This window comes from Dendropsophus ebraccatus, chromosome 10 (assembly GCF_027789765.1).
Source record: "Dendropsophus ebraccatus isolate aDenEbr1 chromosome 10, aDenEbr1.pat, whole genome shotgun sequence".
Lineage (NCBI taxonomy): Eukaryota > Metazoa > Chordata > Amphibia > Anura > Hylidae > Dendropsophus > Dendropsophus ebraccatus.
This window is the reverse complement of record NC_091463.1, coordinates 83,366,534-83,381,172: the sequence shown is the minus strand read 5'-3', so window position 1 is coordinate 83,381,172 and position 14,639 is coordinate 83,366,534. Positions and strand designations below refer to the sequence as shown.

Below are 14,639 nucleotides of genomic sequence, written 5' to 3'. Positions count from 1 at the left end.
TCTGTATCTGAAAAACCTGACTAATCAGTTAACAGAGAAGCAGAAAACTTGGTATACCTGCCCCAGTCTTAAAGTGAATGTACCAATTAAAGCAAATGTACATTACCTTGTCAGTATGGAGATCCCAGTGGTGCGGTTAATTTTTCGAAACTTTACCCAGATTCCGTGATGGGCGCAGATTTCTTCATGTGCATCTGGGTGGCATTTTGAACTGTGCCACTGGGATCCCACTAGGATCTCTGTGCCACAGCCAACAAGGTACTTAAAAGAAAAAAAATTCTTATTAAAAAAGTGGTACATTCCCCTAAACGACTCTATGACTCTATTTAGAAGTGGTAGTGTCTCATTTCTTGCAGAGTAAAAAAAATGATTTTTAACTGTTTCATGTTACCCATTGTCTTCTGCATTTTCTTTGCACAAGGGGATACCACCTTACAGCTGAGAGGAGACACTACATAGTGAGTATCTCTAAGGACAACTATCACCATCTAATAAGTGCCAGTTCAAGAGGTCTGGGAGGTCTGGTGGAAAGACCTTAGCTCCTATGAACAGACCAGGATTAGTACCTTAATCATCAATGTTATGTACCATATTACCGTTGGGCCACCACAAACTGCCTCTGGGGTGCTGCAGTAATAAACAGTTAATTTTGGAAGACTTCCTCTGAAGCCGGCAGAATTATGAGTGTTGCTTTGGACAGGCTTCATTTTACCTGACTACACAAGGTTATCGCTTATCAGGTCACTATATCTAAAAGGGAGAAGTTTCTTGCTTGAGGCTTCCTTGTCTAATTTTTTGTGCTCCCCCTTCCCTCTCCTGGGTTTTGCCTCCAGGCCTGATCTATAAACAGGTCTTGGCACAGGAAACCAAGCCCAGAACGTCACTCAAGCAGGAATACATTGGTAGAGGAATGAGCATGCAAGCAATGATGCGGCACCTTAGTAGCTTGGCTCCACCTCCAGGACACTTCCGCTTGAGTAGCTTGGCTTCACCTCCAGGAGACTTCCGCTTGAGTAGCTTGGCTCCACCTCCAGGACACTTCCGCTTGAGTAGCTTGGCTCCACCTCCAAGACACTTCCGCTTTAGTAGCTCGGCTCCACCTCCAGGACACTTCCGCTTGAGTAGCTTGGCTCCACCTCCAGGGCACTTTCGCTTGAGTAGCTTGGCTTCACCTCCAGAACACTTCTGCTTGAGTAGCTCAGCTCCACCTACAGGACACTTCTGCTTGAGTAGCTTGGCTCCACCTCCAGGACACTTCTGCTTGAGCAGTTCAGCTCCACCTCCTGGGCTCTTCCGCTCACTAAATAACGTTGAATTTACAATCTTTCCAGGAACAAGTAAAGTCTGATCTACATTTCCTATTATCCATCTGACAGTATCTGTAGCTGGTATCATGAATAGGAACTGACAGACTCCTTTTAAAGCTTTGTCCTTTTCAGTCATTTTCAGCCTGAACTGTATGATCAGAAAATTATCAGACAAATAGAAGTTAATGGTTGTATGTCCTTGGGTTACAGAAAAGGCTTTCACGGACCGGCAACTGTGACAAATACCAGGCATTACCGCGTACATACATTATTTTCTATCTGTCACATTTCATTCACGTCTTCAGAACTACAAAAGGCAGAAGAAAACTTTCACATCGTATTTTTCTCGGTTTTACGAAGGCGTCGGACAATTGTTCCTGCCGGTTGGTCGTTTGTACCCGTTTTAGTTCCCGCTGGCGGATATTAGTTAGCGCCACTATGTGCCAGGCATCATGAAGGGTTGTGAGCTCTATCTACATTGAAGTCTCTCCTATAAAGAGTCTGACTTGCATAAATTGATGTTCTTCCTTTCTCCATTTGATATAGTAACATAGTAACATAGTAAATAAGGTTGAAAGAAGACAAGAGTCCATCAGGTTCAACCTAGGAGAATCCTAACTGATCTCTTTTCTGCTTCCAATTATTTATTTTAGTTTATTTATTTTTTTGCCTTTTTATTAATCAGCAGCTGAATCAAAGCCTGGTATGATTCCCGAGCAGATGCGATGATGGATGCCCATGTGACGCGGCTCCCCGCAAGGCCGATCCGTTTGATAACGCAAATTAATTGTGAATCAATACGGCTTCTTCTCTAATGCCTTAAGTTAATATATTGATTCTTTTCTACATCACAAAACCCTTTTATATTCTTTAGAATTTAAAAAATTCTCTTGATTAGCGATGCAAAAGGACGCCGGCACCGGCCGCAAAGTAGTTTAGTGAAGGTGAAAAGCATTAATGGAAACAAAATCAAAGCCAATAACAATCTCAATGTCCTCCCGCTGAGTATAAAATACACAAATTGTTTGCATGGTAGGCAATGTGTCAAGTCAGTTATTGCTGCGGTGGATTCACAGCAGTCTGCTCCTGGATGATAGAAGGGTTAACCTGTAATGTGCTGGTAGGGACATAGCCATAGGGGGGGGGTATTTCCTTTTAGTTTAAATAGTCAGACGATGTAATACAATAACTTAAAGGGGTATTCCAGGGGAAAAAAAATAAAAAATCTTTTAAATCAACTGGTTTCAGAAAGTGCCAGAGATTTGTAATTTATTTCAGTTAAAAAAAATCTGCAGTCTTTCAATACTTATTAGTTGCTGTATGTCCTGCAGGAAGTGATGTATCCTTTCCAGTCTGAGGCTATGTGCACACTGAGCAATTCTCGAGGAATTGTAGCTGAAAGTTTTCAGGCAGAATTCAAGCAGAATTTAAGCCCCCCATTGACTTCTATAGGATTCCTCTAGCAGATCTACAGCAGAAAATTCTGCTCGGAAATTCTGCAGTGTGAACAACAGAGCAGAAAACCCATTGAACACAATGGGACTTTGCTCTGTACATTTTTTACGGGAGGAATTTCAAGCTGAATTTCAAGCTGAATTTCAAGCTGAATTCCTCGCCTTTTCCTCAGTGTGCACATACCCTCACACAGTGTTCTCTGCTGCGTCCTCTGTCCATGTCAGGAAATGTCCAGAACAGTAGAAAATCCACATAGAAAACCTCTCCTGCTCTGGACAGTTCCTGACATGGACAGAGGTGGCAGCAGAGAGCAGTGTCAGACTGGAAAGAATACATCACTTCCTGCAGGAAACAGCTGATAAGTACTGAAGACTGGAGATTTTTTAATAGAAGCAAAATTGAAAGGCACAAGCTGGTTTGAATTTTCTTTTTTTTTGCATGAGTAACCCTTTAATTTACTAGAAATTGATTTGGAAGAATCCGATTTGGTTTGAATTACGCAATATAATTTGAAATATTTAGATTTGTTTTTTTGCCTGCCTCACTAGATTGCCTAGAGGTAAGTGATGATCATAGGCGTAGCTACCATAAAGGAAGGGTAGGCAGCTGCTATGGGGCCCCTGCAGGACGGGGGCCCGGGGATGCACAGGGAAGATAAGAGCCAACAGGGAAGATAAGAATCTTTCTGCTTAACCCCTCATGTACTGCTGTATGTAAGTGACCCAAAGTTCATTTACATGCTGTAACATAAAAATGGGTTAATAAGCAGAAGACAAGGCGATCTCTGCTTCACTGGTTTGATAACCCCTGACCTCTGTTCTCCATAGCCCTGCAGAGGTCAGGGGTTATTAGTACACTAGCCATCTCCTTCCCTTCTGCTTTAAACTCTTTTTTGTGCAGCAGCATGTAGGGGGGTTGTACAGTTTTATTGCTATGGGGCCCCATAAATCCTAGCTACGCTTCTGGTGATGATGCTGTATACATCACATCTTGTACTCACTACATTCGCTGACCCAAATGCTCTGTGCCCGATCCAACAAACATGCACTGCTGCTGTTCAGTCTGTTCTACGTAGGCCCAGTGTTATCAAAAGGTGTCAAATATACACTGGCATAAACTACCCATAGCAACCAATCACAGCTCTTCTTTCATTATACCAGAGCGGTAAGCTGAGCTGTGATTGGTTGCTATGGGCAGTTTACATCAGTGTATATTTTACACCCTTTGATAAATTTCCTACTGGTGCAGGGACTCCTGTCCCTAAGAGGCATCCCTGCTCCTGTACATACTTTTTGTGGACAATCACATAGTAATCGGGGCACTTCTGAATCAAATCTTAGGAGATTTACTCAATTCTATTAGCCACACTAGCCTCATGTTATTTATCCCCTCAAAAACCCAGACAATTTTTTCTTTTGTACTTTTATTTTTCCCTCCTGCATCCATAGAGCCCCGTACAGGGTTAGGCTAGGTTCACACTGCGTTTTCAGCATCCGTTTAACGCATCCGTTTTTTGCAAAAAACGCATGAAAAACGGATTGCAAAAAACGGATTCATTTGTGTGCATCCGTTTTTCCATTGACTTCCATTATAAAAAAAACGGATCCGTTTTTTTTTGGCGGACCAAAACGGACCAAAAAACGTTGCTGACCCTATTTTTCTGGACGTTAAAAAAAACGGATCCGTTAAACGGATGCTGAAAACGCAGTGTGAACCTAGCCTTAGTAGGGTTAGTTTTCACCAGGACTACTTTGTATTATAATCCTAATACTTACCATAAAATGTAATGACCTCCTTAGCCTGCTCCATGTAAAAAAAATAAAAATAAAAAAAACAGCTGCAGACAGGGGCGTGTCCACTCAGCCAGTCAGTGACTGCAGCAGTGTCCTGTCCCAGTCACTGACTGGCTAAGTGGGCATTCCTGAGCCGGGTTGTGACCTTGCAGGATGCCGCCAGCAGTCAGTGAGCTTGTGACACGACACTGCAGGGGCACAGGGTTGGGTAAGTATAGATTCTTTCTTATGTACCCGCACCGCACTGTCTGCAATGGATTTTTCATTTTGGCTGGAGTTCCCCTTTAAGGCATTATGATGAAAACACAATACATGTCAGAGATCATCAAAGCTTTCAAAGCAGATTTACAAATTCCTGCTAATAAAGTTTTTTTTTGTGATTTACTGAAAACTTAGCCTCCTCAGGCTCCTAATCACACCCCCTTAGCCTAGCATTCACACCCGGGGAAGTCCGGCGCCGGGCCAAAAATTTTTTTCTGAGCTAGGGGTTGGGGAATATAAAAAAAGAAGAAGTCATATTCACCTGTCCCACATGTCCCATTCACAGTGCTCCATTCCACTCCTGGTCCTCAGCCGGCTCTTCTTAGGTCTTCTCTGGCTACGTTATGAACCGATTGATGGATGCCCCGCTCAGCCAGTCAGTGACTGGGGCAGGACAACACTGCAATCACTGGTTGGCTGAGCGGGCTAAATCACACCTGCTTGTGACGTTCAACCCAGGTTGTGATGTACCCGGAAACCAGGAGATGCGGTGCAGCACGGCATGAGGACCGGTGAACATATATTTTTTATTTATTTACCCCAAACCCCTACCTAGACAGCCAGACTTCTCCTTTGAGTTATCTTCTTTTAAATATTTATGATCTTTTTAACGACAGTTTTTCTGTCTGGCCATGATGACGGTACAATATGTGATCAAAGCAGAGCTGTTATACGCCAACATGACACACAATCAATATGTCATGAAAATTAAATGTGAGTGTGATCCTGCTGTCACAGTAAGCTGATATCGCTGCCAATCCTGGGAGTTCGGGGGCCAGGGTGACAGCTACATCTCTCCTGTCTGACAGGAGGAGTCATAGTCTTAAACAGGGACGGGGAACCTTCGGCCCTCCAGCTGTTGCAAAACTACAATTCCCATCATGCCTGGACAGCCAAAGCTTTGGCTGTCCAGGCATGATGGGAATTGTAGTTTTGCAACAGCTGGAAGGCCTAAGGTTCCTCATTCCTGGTCTAAAAGAATAGATTGTCCTTATATAATAATCGATACGACACTGCCATAGTTATAGGATCAAAAATTTCGGACATGGGGGAGATTTATCAAACTGGAGTAAAGTGAAACTGGCTCAGTTGCCCCTAGCAACCAATCAGATTCCACCTTTCATTCCTCATAGACTCTTTCGAAAATGAAAGGTGGAATCTGATTGGTTGCTAGGGGCAACTGAGCCAGTTTCACTTTACACCATGTTTGATAAATCCCCCCCATGGACCCCCTAAATATGAATAATTCTTCAATCTCTTTCCACCGAACAAGAAGAAACCTCCTAACGCTTCATCTCCCTGAGACTTTCATCCCTTAACAATGTACCGCAAGTAAAGTACATCTCCAAATGGCACCTAGTGCTGTGAATTGATTTCCAGTCATATTTAGGAGGGATGATGCCCTCACCTATCGCTGTTGTGTATTAATGTTGTAATGTGTGAAGGTGAATAATAGGAGAATGAACGCCCGGTCGTCTCCACGCTTACTTCTCGTCGCTGAGTTCCCCAGGTTTCTTTTTCGCCGCAGAACAGTTTGATGGAAATGATAAGAAATAGCTGGGAAAGAAAAATAAAAAAAGAAAATTGGATGGAGTGCTCATTGCCGTCTTGTTTAGAATGGTGGTCATGCTGACCGAGATCTCTCATCTTCACCGGTGATACGGCTTTATGGAAAACAGCGACGACTGGAAATTATCTGAATGATAGAGGAAACATCGTATAAGATGGTCACTCAAAAAACAAATCTCTATGTGACCCCAAAAGTATAAGGCCAGTCCATGTTCTATGTGTATACAGGAGGACTATGGAGGTACAGTATATGAGAAGTTAGTAGGGTCATTAGTATAACACTAATCCTAAATTTGTAGAATTACTTTTTCTACCACATTTTATGGTACAAACACACACACACTGTATACGCAGCGTATTTACTGCTGCAAAACGCAGCAAATACGCAGCAGATTAGATCTAAATAACTGAACACAGCATCAAATCTGCTGCAGATCTGCTGCGTATATGGTGTGTGTGTTTGTACCCTAAAGATTGAGTTTTTTTCAGTACTTATCAGCTGCCGTATGTCCTGCATGAAGTAGTGTATTCTTTCCAGCCTGACACAGTGCTCTATGCTGCCACCTCTGTCCATGTCAGGTACTGTCCAGAGCAGAAGAAGTTTTCTATAAGGATTTGCTACTGCTCTGGACAGTTCCTGACATGGACAGAGGTGGCAGCAGAGAGCACTGTGTCAGACTGGAGGGAATATACCACTTCCTGCAGGACACACAGCAGCTGATAAGCATGGGAAGACTTACATTTTTTAAATAAAAGTAAATTACAAATCTGTATAACTTTCTGACACCAGTTGATTTTAAATTAGTATTTTTCACCAGTCCTCATTCTCTACTGATTCGCAGACAAATGGTGGTTTTACACGGAGCGATAATTCGCCCGATCGCACGATTAACGATTTTGAATGAACGATTTTTTTAAAATAACGATCAGCGTTTAGACGGAACGATACATTGTACGGAAAAATCGTTTTGCGATCGCTTAAGCCTATCTCATACATAGGTGAAATCGTTGAAAGACTGTTTACATGGAACGATCTGCGAATTTTTTGCGAACGATCAACGACGATTTGAGAAGTTGTTGAAAGATCAAAATGAACGATTTCTTGCTCGTCGCTTGATCGTTCGCTGCGTTTACACGTACAATTATCGTTTGAATTCGACCGTTATCGTGCAAATTCGAACGATAAATCGTTCCGTGTAAAACCACCAAAAGACTTCAACTCCCTATAATTCCAAATGCCACAAGCGCTCGATCAGAAACTGAATGTACAGGTGGTAACCCTACATTCCTCACATTTTGGTCCAGTTAGTATTGAGGGACTATGTCAACCTATTTAAAAGTTTTAGAGGTGGGGGGGGGGGGGGGTCAAATAACTGGTGACAAAAAGTTATACAGACGTGTAAATTACTTCTATTTACAAATCTCCTGTCTTCCAGTAATTATTAGCTGCTGTATGTCCTGCAGGAAATGGTGTATTCTTTCCAGCCTAAGGGTAGGTTCACACTACGGAATTCGGCGGATAGCGGAATACGCCGGCCCATAGAATGGTGTCTATGGAGCCGGCGGAAAGGCGCGCGGCCGTGGCCGCGGACATTATTTGCGAGAATTCCTCAGTATGAACCCACCTTAACACAATGCTCTATGCTGACACCTCAATTCATGTCAGGTACTGTTCAGAGCAGTAGCAAATCCTCATTGACCCCCCCCCCATGGACAGAGGTGGCAGCAGAGAGCACTGTGTCAGACTGGAAAGAATATAACACTTCCTGCAGGACATATAGCAGCTGATAAGTACTGGAAGATTTGAGATTTTATAAATAGAAGTAATTTACAAATCTATAATACTGATTGATATATCTAATAAAAAAAAAAAAAAACATTCTCTTTATGTAGCACTACATACTTTCAGTCAGAGTCAAGTTTTGTATGCCGGAACCCCCCCCTTAAAGGAAATCTGTAGATTGTAATTGGGAGAAGTTTTATTACATCCTTTATGTATTTTATTGCAATGTAATTTACTCTAGTTAGAGTGTTTTAAAGCTGAAGTCCTTTCAGTTACAGTAAAAGGAAGGGATAATTGTGGATTTTATTGCCGCATGTAATGCATTGTTTGGAGAGCTGGATTTACAACCGCTTCTCTGTTTTTTATGCCGGCATTAAATTAAAGCGATATATTTTCCAGTAAAAAGTGCAGAGATGAGTATATAGGGGGAAAGGCAGGCAATTCACCATGAATGGAGACTGAGCTTTTGATGAATGGGTATTGACCTTATACGTCTGTATTATCCCCAGCACCCATTGTACTGTCTATGGTATAGGCTCTCGCTGCCTTGTCCATTAACAAACAAGTTCCTTGACATCAATGGATACGTTTATGAAGAGGAGCTTTCAGGAGCCATCAGTCCTTCACAGACACTTAATCTCGCTGTGCTTTATAATGAACATGGAGCACATGAAGGTCTAGTGTACGGTGGCCATGACACCTCATTTCAGAAGTCTGGATAGGAAGTGTCACCTCTAGGCAGAGCTTATTTTCTGCTATTTCCTTGCATTGTTGTCGCTTTTGTTGGATGGCTGTCATATGGAATAATGTGGCGACCAATGTACATACACTTACATAGAGTCGTCATTAGGATAAGGATACTGTAAGGATTCCGTCGCTGCAGGTTACACAACATTATGTATAATCAACATTGGAGATTTGCGAAGCGAATCTGGCGAATTGCGATGTCAAGTCGTTTCGTTCTGCGAAGCGAATTTACTCAGATTCGTAAAGAAATAATTCGTAAGCGAATTTTTTTTTTCTTTCAAATCTACTGGTGTTAGAAAGTTATATAGATGTGTAATTTACTTCTATTTAAAAAATCTCAAGTCTTCCCATACTTATCAGCTACTGTATGTCCTGCAGGAAATGTTGTTTTATTTACATTCAGAAACAGTGCTCTCTGCTGCCACCTCCGTCCATGTCAGGAACTGTCCAGAGCTGTAGCAAATCCCCATAGAAAACCTCTACTGCGCTGGACAGTTCCTGTCTCGGCCAGAGATGTCAGCATGTCTGAATGTAAATAAAACAACACTCCCTGCAGGACATGCAGCAGCTGATGAGTATGTGAAGACTTTAGATTTTTAAATAGAAGTAAATTACAAATCTATATTTCTTTCTGACACCAAATGATTTAAAAGAAATTATTTTTTTGCTGGACAACCCCTTTAAATTTGTTAAGATTTGATTAGTGAATCTTAACATAATTGACCGAAAATTTGCAAAGCTCGTGTAACGACTTCCCGGCTGCTTTCTATCCCATTGATAGAAAGAGTTATAGTTAGAGTTAAGGTTATGAAGGATTCCTTTTTTTTTTTTAAACGAGCTGGAGCCCAGGAGGCTCCGAACTGCGTCCAACAATGGAGAAGACTTTTATCAGTAATACCTGAAGCTAATACATATTCAGCATTCGGCTGGGGCTTGCAAGCATATGCATTGCTAATGGAAACAAGTCATCCACATTCATTCTAAGGATTGAGAAAATCCTCCAGCAGCTAAAAAGGCCCAAAACAGGTCCCAGAGTGTTCGGAGATACTCCAGCTGTCACATTGCTGGAAAATGGCATAACAGGTTTGTGCATATCCAAATTATCTAGCGGCACATATGCTTTCAAGCAGAACCTCTCACAACTCAATGATGCTCCCGTACCAGCCACTAGTTACTATATACAGCGGGGCTTGAAAGTTTGTGAACCCGTCAGAATTTTCTGAATCACATATCTGTGAATGGAAAAAGTACGAGAAACCGGTATGACCCCCCCCCCCCCCCCTTTGTTCAGCAAATACTAATCATTGCTGCTGATTGTTGATTAGTCCTGAATATTAATATTTTACACACTCCTCACTTCAGGTCCTTCCTCAAGGTTTCTTTTGGATTAAGGTCATGACTTTGACTTGGCCAATCCAATACTGCGTCCGGCCCAGCAAGGAAGTGACTTAAAGGACAAGGGGGGAGGCTGAAAGAAATAATGTGCTCTCACCTCCCCAGCTTCAGTGCTGATGATGCATACGGCCGCTTTAGTCCCCTGGGTCCCCGGCTGCTTCCAGGAGAGGGGACCCAGGTCTTGACTGTTAGAATTCATTCCCTGTGTGTGAATACGGCTGGAAGAACCAGCCGACGCCTATCTCTCTGACCTAATTCACACACTTCTTTCTGTGCTGCCAGGGAGCCAACAGTCGGCTTGATGCTTCTGCTGATTCCTCTCTGGCGCTTGTGGGGTTAAGCTTTCAGGTGTTGCATTGCTCCTGGGGTTTGCTCCATTCAGAGCACAGGAAGGGCTCCCTGGCTGCTATTGGTCTGCATCACTGCTGTCAGACTCCTTGCTCCTATCAGGCGCTAGGGCGGGAGTTCTGGCAGCATTTAGTTTGGCCAGTTCTATCAGAAGTTGCCAGTGTATGTTTGGTCTCCAGCTACACCAGTGTATCCATTATACTGCTTGGTATTTGACACTTTGACCTGGACTTTGCCTCACCCCTCTGTTCTACGTTACCTCTTGTGCTTGACCTTGGACTGGACTCAGTTAACCCTTTGCTTACTGATTTGGATTTTGACGTTACCTCTAGAGATGAGCGAACCTGGAGCATGCTCGAATCGATCCGAACCTGAACGTTCGGCATTTGATTAGCGGGGGCTGCTGAACTTGGCTATGTGGAAAACATCAATATAGTCATTGGCTGTATCCATGTTTTCCAGACAACCTTAGAGCCTTAAGTTCAGCAGCCCCCACTAATCAAAGGCCGAACGTTCGGGTTCGGATCGACTCGAACCCGAACCCGGTTCGCTCATCTCTAGTTACCTCCTGTTGCCAACTTGAACTGTCTGACCTGTTATTGTATACCTGTCTGTGTATTCTGTCTACCGCCCTGTATCCCTAGTTAGGCTGGGGACTGTTGTCTAGTCGCTGCCCTGGGGGTTAGCCCAGGGGGCAAGTAGGCAGGGACAGGGGTTGCAGGTCGAGAGAAGGGACTGCCATCTTCCCGAACCCCAGGACTCCCTGACAGTGACATGTCAGGGCTACTCAGCAGTTGGCAGCCGAGTCGGGACCTCGTTGTGGCCACTGACTGGCTGAGTGGCCCTGACACGTCACGACTAGAGATGATCGAACATCAGCAAATCTTAGGTTTTATCGAACTTGAACCTTCCGCATTTGATTCCTGATGCCTTCCCGATGCATTACCTAGGCTGAACCCCGGAATTCCAGGCGGTACTCGGGCTTTCTCCACCTTCCCCACGGCCAGGAAGGCATCGGGAATCAAATGCAGAAGGTTTGACAAGGTTCAAGTTCGATAGAACCTAAGATCTTCCGATGTTCGATCATCTCTAGTAACGACCTGAGCTGCTGGTAAGTGGTCCATGACACAAAAGCTGCTCATCCCCAGGACCATGGGGGTCTTCTCTCTCTCCTCTCTATGCCCTGGAAATCATTGTCTGTTCCTTCCTGGCTATCAGAGAGTGCACCCTGCTCCCTGGCTACTAAATGGGATCAGTAATTGCAGCGATCACTTAAAGGGGCACTTCACTTTTGACAAATGACTTTGAATAGACTGAGATTAGCCTCCCAGAAGGAGCAGTGTTAACAATGCTTTTCACCTTTTAGAGGCGGAGCATACCAAGCATAGAACCAAGCTGAGAATGCCATAGTTAGATATTTTATCTGTACAGCATAGGGAACTGTTTTTTTTTTTTTGTAAACAAATCAGATTACCCCTGATTCAACAGATTACTCCTTGTTTTTTTGTATTATCATCATAATCATTGTTTTTTATTGTACTGAACATTCTTTGTTATATGGGCTAATATTAAAGTGTCACAGTCGTATTTATTTATTTTTGCAGAAATCAATAGTCCAGGAGATTTTAAGAAACTTTAATCGGGTTTATTATCTGCATTGAAAAAGACTTTCCCCAGGTCCCCCCCCCCATCCTTTCTCTCATTCACTGCTCATTATCAGGAAATCTCGACTCTTTTACATCAGTCGAGCCCTGTGTAACCTATGGAGAGGGGAGGGGGGAGGAAGGAGAATAATCCCCAGCAGAGAACAAAGCATTACACAGCGGAACCTGTGTGAAAGCAATATTCAGAGGTTCGAGAGGTCAGTGCTGACTTCAGAGGAGATGTAGCTGTAAATTAACTCTTTGTTGTTCTGTTTTGGTGCCTCATCTCCCTCCACCCCTCCCCTCTCCATAGAGAACCATGAAGACAGGGGGAGAGCTTCAAACTGCTTTTTCATGATAAAAATGCATTTCTCGGCTAATAAACCCAATTACAAAGTTTCTTAAAATCGCCTGTACTATTGATTTATGCAAAAAAAAAAAAAAAAAAATGTAAACGACAGTGACACTTTAAGAAGGGTTGAAACTAGTTGGTAATTTTATCAGTAAATACTTTCCACAAAAAGATGTCCTGAAAGCTGTTGCCATTTTCTCCTATATGGTGAGGTTCTATATCTAGCGCAGCTTCTTACCAACAAAAGACGGTATGTCAGCTCATTGACTCTCTGCTTGTCCACTACACTATCTCGTAAAAAAGAACCGCCATTGCTTATAAAAGTCAGCTATAGAAAGTATCCAGCCCTCAGGTATATCGATCAAATCATCTCTTTATTTGTCAGCTTCAACAACTCCATCATCGCACTGGAAAAGACACACAGGCCAACACAACGGCATTCATAGTGGGATGATACAGGTATTGATGTAAGAAACAGACTCGTAAAGAGATGATCTGATCGATATACTGGAGGCGCTGGATATTTTCTATACCTGCAGCTGCTTTCACATTAAATTCCGCTGGCGTACGAAATAAGTTAAAGCAAATCAAATAGTAGCACTCAATGCCAAGTAGAAGCTGTAAGAGCAAATACATTTTAGGTTGATCTAAGCAGAAATCAATGTTCCTGATCCTGGATTAATGTTTTCCCCTATGAAATAGCCATATAGATTTTATAGTTCTGATTTCTACCAATCTCTTAAAAGTAAAATTCTTTTTAACTTTATTGAATCTTTGAAGAATCAGCAACCGACATGTTTCGGATATTTCATACATCCTTATTCATGACTTAAAAAAAAATAAATAAAAAATTGGCCTTGATTGATAGATCTCTCCCTATATCCAAACAAGGAGAGATCTACCAACCGAGGTGGGTGGGGGGAAACTGCTGTCACGGCCGCGGCGGCGTCCTGCGTTCCGGGCCGCCGCCGCAACCGCCTCCTGCCCCGTGCAGCAGCCGGTGTCCATAGTCAGGGACCCGGCGCTGCTATTACTTCGGCCCCGGGGGGCGCCTCACCTCTCCACGCTCCTGTCTCTCGCTGTGCCGGCCGGCGCGCGCGTCCCCGCCTCCTAGGGCGCGCGCGCGCCGGCTGTCTCAGATTTAAAGGGGCAGTGCGCTCCTAATTGGTAGCTGCACCCAATCACTCCCCTATAAATCCCAGCATGCCCTGTCCCCTGTGTTGGAGCCTCTAAATGCTTCCCATAGCGTTGGCCCAGCCCCCTGTTGTTCCTGTGTCCTATTCCGCTACCTGGTCCCAAGTCCCTGTTCCTGAGTCCTATCCGTTACCTGGTCCCTAGTCCCTGTTCCTGGTTCCTGTTCCCCTGTCACTCCATCTGTTCCCGTGTTCAGCCTGTCACGTGCGCTCTCACCTGCAGACCATTGCCTGTGCCATCTCCTGCCACGCCTCGCCTGCCGACACCAGCAACCAAGCCAGGGGTAGTGACCTGGGGGTCGCCTGCCGCAGCAAGTCCATCCCGCCTTTCGGCGGGCTCTGGTGAAAACCAGCGGCCCCTTAGACTCCGCCCCCTGGTGAGGTTAGTGCCATCGCTGGTGTCGGTCCAGTGGATCCACTACTCCAGGCGTTACAGTAGGCTCCAACCATGGATCCCGGCGAGGTGCCTGATCTCCGTGACGTCGCCAGAGTGGTCGCTCAACAGGCGCAACAAATCCAGAAACAGTCGCAGCAGATCCAGCAACTCACTGCCGCCTTACAGCGCACACCACCTCCTGACGCTGTTTCTACACTCCGACTTGCTCTCCCAAGCAAATACTCTGGTGACTCTAAGTTGTGCAGAGGATTCCTGACTCAGTGCACCATGCATATTGAACTTTTAAGTAGTCAGTTTTCCACCGAGCGCTCTAAAGTGGCTTTCATCATCAGCCTATTGGAGGGTAGAGCCCTGGCCTGGGCCACGCCACTGTGGGACCGTGATGATCCTGTTGCT

General features: G+C 44.1%; 1 protein-coding gene across 2 annotated transcripts in view; it reads right to left on the bottom strand.

The window, feature by feature from the left end:
• Window positions 1-14,639, bottom strand: part of LOC138765645 (5-hydroxytryptamine receptor 2A-like) — a 396,926-nt gene that overhangs the window by 152,746 nt on the left and 229,541 nt on the right. The window lies entirely within an intron of this gene.